The sequence below is a fragment of the Coenobita brevimanus genome, chromosome 22, assembly GCF_032717465.1.
Source record: "Coenobita brevimanus isolate Jiangsu-jjx chromosome 22, ASM3271746v2, whole genome shotgun sequence".
NCBI classification, from domain to species: Eukaryota; Metazoa; Arthropoda; class Malacostraca; order Decapoda; family Coenobitidae; genus Coenobita; species Coenobita brevimanus.
In genome coordinates, this window is record NC_136975.1 from 24551602 (window position 1) to 24561763 (window position 10162).

General features: G+C 32.4%; 1 non-coding gene across 1 annotated transcript; it reads left to right on the top strand.

Annotated features, from left to right (window-relative positions):
• The first annotated feature begins 3663 nt into the window (after positions 1-3663).
• Positions 3664-3782, top strand: LOC145392575 (5S ribosomal RNA). The gene has a single exon (XR_013896007.1). It is a non-coding gene; the product is annotated as a 5S ribosomal RNA (ribosomal RNA).
• Positions 3783-10162: the final 6380 nt, after the last annotated feature.

A 10162-nucleotide genomic window follows, 5' to 3' on the forward strand; every position in this document is an offset into this window, starting at 1 on the left:
AGGGAGTTCAAAGGAAAATGACTAGTTGGTAAATTTTACCTAGGCCTGCCCTGACCACAGCCTATTCCTAATCTTGTAGTTATGTAATAGGGAAGCTTACAAACAAAACCAACAGAAATAAAGGGAGAAAAATGTAATAATTAATCCTCACTCCTTCATCCCTTATTATAACAAATATAATGCTTAATCTGAAAGACTTTATCTTGTTAAACTTTTTGATAAAGAAGGCATAAGCTAAGGCATTATTTATAAGAATCTTGATTATATAAAAATTTAGACGGTAGACCAAGTAACAAATCTGTAGTACTACACTGGGTGTCCAGTGAGTTCGTCATTAACAAACATTCAAATAAAAAAAATATTCTATCTATCTGTCTATTGCCAGATGCCTCAATCCCGTTAGGGATGGCCACAAACATATCGCCTCCATGTCGCCTTGTCCCCTGCCATTTCACTGTCCCGCTCCCAACTCTCCACCCCATCCCTCCATCTCATCCTCGTCCTCCCCCTCCCTCTCCCCCCCCCTCCACCTCACTCACATAAACTCTCTTTGTCAGTCTTTCACCCTCCATCCTCTCCACATGGCCAAACCACCTCAGTGTATTCATCCTAACCCTTCCTATCACATCCACATCCACACCACAACGCTCCTAGCAAAAAAAGTCGGCACTAGTAAAATATACAGTGATCTTCATACGAAACAAAATTATGAATTTTTCTTCCTATGCAGAGTACAAATAAATATTGAAATAACAGGTGAAAGTTGAAACAACTGGGTGGAAAATTTTTAGAGATAAATGAAATGCCCTAGTTATACTTTCTTGATATGCTATATTTTATGGCCGCTTTCGTAATACCTTGTGTCGTTTTCTCGGAAAATATGAAGAGATATAAAGACTGTGAATATAAGTGTTCCAAGAGGGCGGAGCTAGTGACGTAATAATATCTAACCAATCAGAACATAGATACGATTGCTACATATATGCTGCAATATAAAAGAATTATTACTGTAAGGTAGAATGAAGGTGGGGAAGAATATGTTTCTGGTTGACGTAAGTACGATTATTTATCATAGATAATTGATTATAGTTGTAAATATGGCCTGGGAGGAGAAAATTATAGAGGTATAAAGCTTTTATATCAGGTAAAAAATAAATATTCAGTTTGGGAATAATTTTGGGAAAAATTTATTTCCAAGAAAGGGGATTTTTGTTTATACATAAAATTTATTCCTACACATTAAATAATTGGCTACGAATATTAAATATGAGGAAAAATTTACTATTAAGCTATGATCCAGGTTTAAATCTATCAAATTAGTCGGAAAAAAACTCCCAAACTTTATCACCCTTAAGGCTGGGCTTTAATTTTTTTTTTATTCATAGCATTTATCTATCAGTTTAATGTTAAGTGTTGGTATATTTGGTAAATAAAGAGCATAACTTAACACGTGTGCCAAATATATATATATTTTTTTTCTTTTTTTTTTTTACAGAATATTGAAATGAATATAGAGGAAAATAATTTTATAAATGAAATAAAAAAAATAAAAAAAAATAATAAAAAGAGAAAAAACTCTACAGATAATAACAAACATATTTTTTATATTAAGAAAGATATTGAAAGTGTGAAAAAAATATCAAAATTGTTAAAGGAAGATAAAAAAAAAAATTGAAATATATGTATAAAAAAATAAAAGGAATAGAACGTGAAATTGAAAATGAATTGAAAATATTATTTGAGAAAAAGAAACCGTTTAAAACACGAACTTTTTCAATCAAATTGTTATTACCACTACCACCAACACCACCACAACAACAACAGCAGCTGCCGCCGCCGCTGCCGCCGCCACAAAAAAGGAGAGGACGTCCACGAAAGAACACGACACTACCACCACCAGGACCACCACAAAAGAATATACCGTCAGAAATACCAATAAAAAAAAGAGGAAGACCACGAAAGAATATAATTCAAAATATCTCTTTATTAAGTGTAAAAGAAGTAGTTGAAAACACTACTACTTTAAATACAAATGAAGCAGTTCAAAATATTCATCACACTGAAAATTATTTAGGTGAAGCAAGTAAGATATCTGAAAATATCCCCCCCATTGAAAATTGTGAAACAGTTCAAAATAGTAAAAGAGAGATATCTCAAAATAACCCACCAACTCAAAATTACTATTATTTTTCAGTTCAAAATAGTGCAGGTGGTGAGACCCCCCCCCCACTGAAAATTATTTTTCAGTTCAAAATAGTGCAGGTGGTGAGATCCCCCCCCCACTGAAAATTATGAAACAATTCAAAATAGTGTAGGAGAGATATCTCAAAATATCCCTCCCACTGAAAATTGTGAAACAGTTCAAAATAGTATAAGTGAGATATCTCAAAATAACCCCCCCAATCAAAATTACTATTATTTTTCAGTTCAAAATAGTGCAGGTGGTGAGATCCCCCCCACTGAAAATTATTTTTCAGTTCAAAATAGTGCAGGTGGTGAGATCCCCCCCACTGAAAATTATTTTTCAGTTCAAAATAGTGCAGGTGGTGAGATCCTCCCCCCCCTCAAAATTGTGAAACAATTCAAAATAGTGTAGGAGAGATATCTCAAAATATCCCCCCCATTGAAAATTGTGAAATAGTTCAAAATAGTGCAGGTAAGATATCTCGAAATATCCCCCCACTCAAAAATACTATCATTTTTCAGTTCAAAATAGTGCAGGTGGTGAGATCCCCTCCACTCAAAATTATCAAACAATTCAAAATAGTGCAGGTGTTCCCCATATTGAAAATTATTTAGATGAAACAATTCAAAATATATCTCAAAATATTCCCCCCACTCAAAATTGTGAAAAAGTTAAAAATAGTGCAAGTGTTCCCCACACTGAAAATTATTTAGATGAAACAATTCAAAATTGTGCAGGTGAAATAGTTGAAAATATTTATGCAATTCCCAGTTCAGAAACTTTATTGAAAATGCTTGAAAGCATAAATGATTTATGGAAAATTCAATAAAAAATCCTTTAAAAATAAAAATCTTTACCCTATAAATAACATTAAATTGACACTTTTTAAAATAATCTATTTTATTCCTTTTTATAGAGAAGAGGAGAGGAGAGGAGAGGAGAGAAGATTAATGGAAATAGGGTATAGTCAATTACTATTATTTTTTATATTAATCCTTAGCTGGTTTTGGAAGTGGGAGAGTATATATATATATAGAGAGAGAGAGAGAGAGAGAGAGAGAGAGAGAGAGATGCTAAAGAGATATATAGATGATAATAATTAAGTCCCCTAGAGAATAAAGTATGTGTTTTTAAAGCATTCTTCTTCTAGTAATGTATCGCTTTAATTGGTGGATATGGGGGGGTGCTGTTATTGAACTAGTGTCACAGTCGGCTTGCGAGGGTAAATTAGACTTAGTTTTACATATACAAATCCACTCTAATCACCAATAATCTCTATGATATATTGGTTGTGTCGTTCCGACTTTGATCGGGATAGGCAGGCTGGCAGATTATATAGTGGAAACAATTGATGAGATGAGATTAGAGTTTTTAGTAATAATGATAGTATTTATTAATAATCATATATAGTTGATTTAATATATTGCAATTTTTTCTAGACTTATAATTAAAAATGGAAGAATTTTAATGTAAAAATTACCAACGGCCATACCACGTTGAGTACACCACTTCCCGTCCGATCAGCGAAGTTAAGCAACGTTGGGTCTGGTTAGTACTTGGATGGGTGACCGCCTGGGAACACCAGATGCTGTTGGCATCCCTACGTGTCAAGTGGGGTTGGTGGAGGAATTGTGCCCCTCCCTGTAAAACAATTAACTCTAAGCCCTTGTCCACCCCGTTTGGGATACATGGCGTCTGGCAATGAATGAATGAAAAATGAACCTTTATTTAAAAATGAAGAATTTTTTATTTCTATTTTTTCTTCTAAATAAATATTTTTTATTTTTCTTTATATATATGTTTTCAATGATGAATGATCAAAGTAGACCCTCTGCATCTCAGGAGCCTACACCAGCATGAAAAGGAAAGAAGAGAGAGAGGCCAGCTGAAGAAGAAGTAGAAGAAGACCAAAGAGAAGAAGAACAAGAAGAATGAAAAAAAAGGAAAAAAAGGGCTCCTTCACCATCTGCATCCTCTTCTTCTTTGTCATCATCATCTTCTTCTTCAGATGATGATGATGATAATGAAGTAATAAAACACAACAAAAGTATATTGTATGAAATATTGTATAAATTACTGTTGAAAAATTCTAAAATAAGAAAAAACTTAAAAAAAATATATAAGAAAAAGAGGAAGTAAATCAAAGAAAAAAAATAGTTTTTAGTAGTATTGTGTTTCTAAGATTATATTATTTAAATTTAATTTATTTTAGAAAAACAATATATATATATATATATATATATATATATATATATTATTCCCCTATATAAAAAAGTGATATATATATATATATATATATATATATATATATATATGTATATATATATATATATATTATTCCTCTATATAAAAAAGTGATATATATATATATATATATATATATATATATATATATATATATATATATTATTCCTCTATATAAAAAAGTAATATATATATATATATATATATATATATATATATATATATATATATATATATTATTCCTCTATATAAAAAAAGTAATATATATATATATATATATATATATATATATATATATATTATTCTTCTATATAAAAAAAGTAACAAAGACTGGACATTGTATAGTTCATTTTAGAATAAGAAAATTATAAAAATTTATTCTTATCTAGTGTAAATTTTAAAATAATAATAGTTTATATATAAATATTAGATATATATATTTTATAACATTTTAATTATTATTTTAGAATTAAGAAAATGATTTTAAATATTATATGTACCGTTACATTTAATAACCTTTTTCATATACATATATATATATAAATATATATATATATATATATATATATATATATATATATATATATATTATATATATATATATATATATATATATATATATATATATATATATATTTATATATATATATTAAATGAATGCTTTTTATTTCCCTATATTTGTATTGCTTAGTTAGACAGGGGAATTAGTAGATATTATACTGGGCGATTATAAACTTTTATATTTGGATATGGTTTAGTAGTATCTCACAGGATACTTTATGGGATCACAGTGAAATAGCATTTGAACATTGAAGTTATTTCTCACAAGGCTCTGGGGTCTAATTATAGATTATTGTAGTATGATAGTAGCGTAGTTACTCTCTACTCGTCAATTATCATTACTTACTCCATTGCTTTAGTATGCCTTATTTGTTTACTGTTTCAACACTTTGGTACTATAACTGTCAATTCACTATTCCGCCTCGGCACACTATTGGATCACTATAATTCTCCAGGGTGTGGCGGAGGGGCTGCACTACTGACGGAGACTGGGGAGTGGTATATGCATGAGATCCTGCACAGGGGAGTTTGGATAGCGATGGGTCCCGTGCTCTCTGAACAACTAACTGCCTGCAGGGATCTCTGCCGTCTGGGTGTTGGTTGGGGAATAGGCAGGCGGCTATAGCTACTAGCTATGGGCTGAGTAACTGCCAGCAAACCCAGGGGTAACACCTTCGGAGGCCATCTTAAGAATCCAGGCAGTAATATATGACATCCCTCAGTTGCTCTCTTTGGCTGTGGCTGAGAAGAGACAAGAAAATGTTTTTGGAAGGAGGTTAAAAGGGTGCAAAAGGGAGAGTCTGGAAAGGAAGAGCGAGTAAAAGCAGAGGATGGAAGATATTAATTGAATTGGGCAGAGTATTTTGAAAGATTGTTAAATGTAGAGGAGGAAAAGGTGGCTGAGATTGTGGCAGATGGAAGGAATAAATATATTGGGAAATTCTTTTATTATGAAGGAGGAAATGGAGAATGTAGTAAAGGAGATAAAAACAGGTATGGATAGGTAGGTAAGGAGTAGAGTGTTAATTACGAATTGCATCAATGAGTTTTATACCAAAAAAATGCCTAATTCCAACCCCCAACAGGCCCCCGAGTGTCAGGCCTGATGTACTTACTTGTGTCATATTATTTATTTTTCTTCCCAAATTTTTACTGTGTTCATTTCTCACTTCATGCCTACCAGCTTCTGTACGTACAGTACGTAGTTGGAGAATGCTGTATGTTGTACTATATCTTATTTATTTATTTATTTATTTATTTATTTTTTTTTCATTCTCCCTGCCTCCCCAGATTAGCACCTCTGAGTAGTGTCTGTCTGTGTTAGTTTTCGAAAGACTATGAGACTTTGTAAGGCTACTCCCAGTACCTGTTTCATCTCCCCAGACATACAAACACACCTTTTTTTCATGGCTAGTGTGATAAATTCCAATGAAATGAAGAGTTTCCACAAGAAAATTTGATTGTTGCCGAAACCTAAATGATAAGTGTGATGAAGTGTAATGGTAATGTGATAATTGTAATGGTGTGATAAATGTGTAACGAGAAGTTGGGACAGTAAAAAGTGAAATCGGAAACAAATTATTATTAATTTTTTTCTTTCTTATGCATGCATTTATATCATTATTCAACTTTATTTTCATGTCCTTGATGGATATAAACATTTATATGCGTCTGTGTTAGTTTTGGAATGATTATGAGGCCTTGTAGGGCTACTCCCACACCTGTTTTATCTCCCCACACCTACATACACACCTGTTTTTATGGCTGGTATGAGAAATCCCATTGAAAAGGAGGGTTTCCAAAAGAGAATTTGGTTGTTGCCAAAATTTTTCTCCCCAAGTACCACCAAGGCCTTGTAGGCCTACTCCCCACACTAGTTATCTGCCCACACCTACATACACACCTGTTTTCATGGTTGATGTTACAGAACACACTGAAGTGCTTTCTTTTCATGTGAAAACCTGATTATTTCCAACCCCCGTACCTATAGGCCTACTCTCCACAGCCTCCCCACAGAGGATACCCTGGTTCCTTATCAGCTGCTCCAGAGTAATCACAATAATTCCAGAGCCTTGCTGCTGCTACTGCTGCTCAGGGGCTGGCAAAGAGAGGGGTTGACGAACAGAGCCAGCTGGGGTGAAGGCATTCATGATGTTGGACACGTTATTCATTACTTGCTGAGCATTCATATTGACAATGCGTGCCCGCTTATTGGCCAAGAAGTTGGTTGGTAACTCCGCCGGCTGGCTCAGTGGTGATGGTGGGGGTATAATGGAGAAAGGGACCTGGAAGGAAAAAAATATATTATTATTAGAGAAATTTCAGAAGTACAATTTGTTTGTTTGTTCTTTTTTCTATTTACCTGGCTGGGATAGGGGCGTTTCTTAGCTCTAGGAGGAGGATATGTTGCTGCCTTCTTTCCGGTGATGATAGAGAGGAGACAGGGGTTGATCCGCACTGTTGCCACCCAGGATGACATCCAACCCAAGTCACAAGTGGTCGGAAAGGCTAAACGGTCATACCTGCTACCAGGGACCCGCACTAAACTGCGGGATATATCTGGCTTTGTTTGTGGTCCCACCATGTTCTGTCTGTCTCTGTTATATAGTCTGGAGTTTCCCCTCCCTCCCCTGCAGAAATGTATCCCCTAATTTTTTTTTTCTCAGGAAATATACCCAATATAAAGAATTTGTTTATTCTTCGGAAATAAAGACATTGAAAGTATTATTTATCAATCTCATAGACTATTGTGATCTGAAAAATAGAAGAAAAAAGTTTAAAAATATGAAATTGGAAATAGTATATGTAAATAAAATTGTAGATTTTTCTAGTAGAAGAAAAATTAAAAAGTTAAGGAAAAAATTATAGATAGGAAAAGAAATTCTTATCTTCATCTCAGAAATAAATTTAGGTTTTTTAAAGGAAAATACTCCAAAAAAGAAGGTTGCAAAAATTTTCTATTCTTCAAAAAAAAATTAAACTCAGGTTCTATATTTTTACAAGGAATAAGAAAACTTTTACTACATTTTAAAGGATATATATTTATTTTTTATAGGAAAAAAAAATAAAGTGCAACTCAGTCATTTTTTTAAAAATTATATATATAATATTTTCACTTTATTACATCATAAGTTCACCTCTAAAAAAGAAAAAATATTCAATTTAGAAATAGTACAGAGGAAAGAGAAAAAAAAAATAAGAAAATTTAAAGGAAGCCTTGTTGAAAAAAAGGGAGCTCGAGAACTCATTTCTTCTTCTTCTTCTTTGAGATTCCCTTCTTCCATCTCTTTTTTTTCCTTTGCATCTCTTTTATTATTTTCTTCACCTTTTTCATTTTTCATTTCATCTATGTCTTCCTCTACTATTTCCTCTTCCTTCCATTCTATTTTCTTTTCTTTTTCCTCTGGAAAAAAATTTATTGTCAGATCCGCACCCTTAACCCCCACTAAATACCACTGGAAAGAACAATTAGACCCTAAATAATACATTGTGTTTAAGAAAATAACACTAGAGTTAATCTTACAATGAGGGTATGGTATGGATCAACATGAGAATAGGACACCTCTAAAGGTAGAAAAATATTTCCTCCTTCTCCTCCCCTTATATCGTATATACCATATTGATATCCAGGAGAACAGTTAGACAGCGTTACTTTGACTTCGACTTTATCTGCGGTTTTAGTAAGAGGAAAAGGGTGTCATCAGAAGAGTTAATGCTGAGATATTTCCATCCATTCCAATTATCACATTTGGCTAAGGTAAGACAACATCCCTCCTCTTCCTGCAGATTCAACATTTTTACCGTTGGCCCCCCAATCGTCATATTCAACTTTTTAATATCGATTACCTTTGACATAGTCTGCTCGATCAGCTGAGAGTCCAGTCGCTGATTCAACTGTACAGTAAAGTTTTTTTTTTTTTTTTTTTGTGGTAATAAATACTGTATACTGATTAAACCACTTCTCACCACCACGAAGAAAAGGGGGCCAGATGACTGAGCGGTTCCAGTGTGAAATTTTTTCACAGGAGGTGGTAGCCGAGTGGATGGCAGTGCGGTTTGAGTCTCCTTCTATCATCAAACAGGTCAGTGGATGTAAGTCTTCTTCTCCACCAACCATCTGCCAGTAACTCATCCAGCCTGGGGTAGTTGTCGGCTCCAATTGTAAGGCAATCGGTAGGGGCCATGGTTTTAACATTTGGTTCCTGGCGAATAGGGTTGGACATACTTCTTTTTCATCTGTTGCATATCTCTCTCCTAATATTGCCGCCATCAGAAGAAGAATCCATATACTCATCATTATCACACCTAGTAAAACCTTGAAAAAAACAAACAAACATATATTAATATAATTTTTAAAATATTTATTATTCTAATTTAAATATTATTATTTTTTTTTTTTAATCTTACCCCTAAAAATGGTGAGCGACACCGATTCGCAAAGAATATAAAAGAAGACATTTATCGAGGAAAGGAAGGATTATACACCTTAACGTTAAGAGAGCAATAGAACAACTGAGAGATGTCACTCACAAAAACTCAACGTCTGATGATGAAATAGGATTTATAAATAAAGAAATATTATTTTTTTATAATTCGTAATAATTCTTATTATTAAAAAAGAAAGTATATTAAAATTTGTTTACTCTAAAATGTGGTCTTAATCTTATTATTATTATTATTATTATTATTATTATTATTCATAACTATAATTATAACATTCACTAGAAATTTCATCATCTTCTTTATAATTATTATAATTTCTATTATCCTCTTCTTCTTCTTCTTCGTCTTCATTATTATGATGATGATTCCAATAATTATTTTCAATTAGAGAACGTAAAAATTTATATGAATAAATGTGGAATTTAATACAATTTATGCAATGCATTTCTTGATAGTTAAAATTTTTTTTCCAATAATAGGTCAACGTACTGGGTATAATAAATACTCCCTTTCCAATACCTCTCAAATTCAAGTTCTGAAATGAAAAATAAATGTTGATCTAACCAGTTTATCCTGACAACAAATTTATAATTAGCTTCCAATAATTTATTGTTAATTTTCTTTTCACATTTACAAAATAGGGCTAATAAATCCATATTATTTAATAATATTTCCTTATTAACTTCATTAGGTTTTATAATAATACTCTTAGAAAAATTACAAGAAATT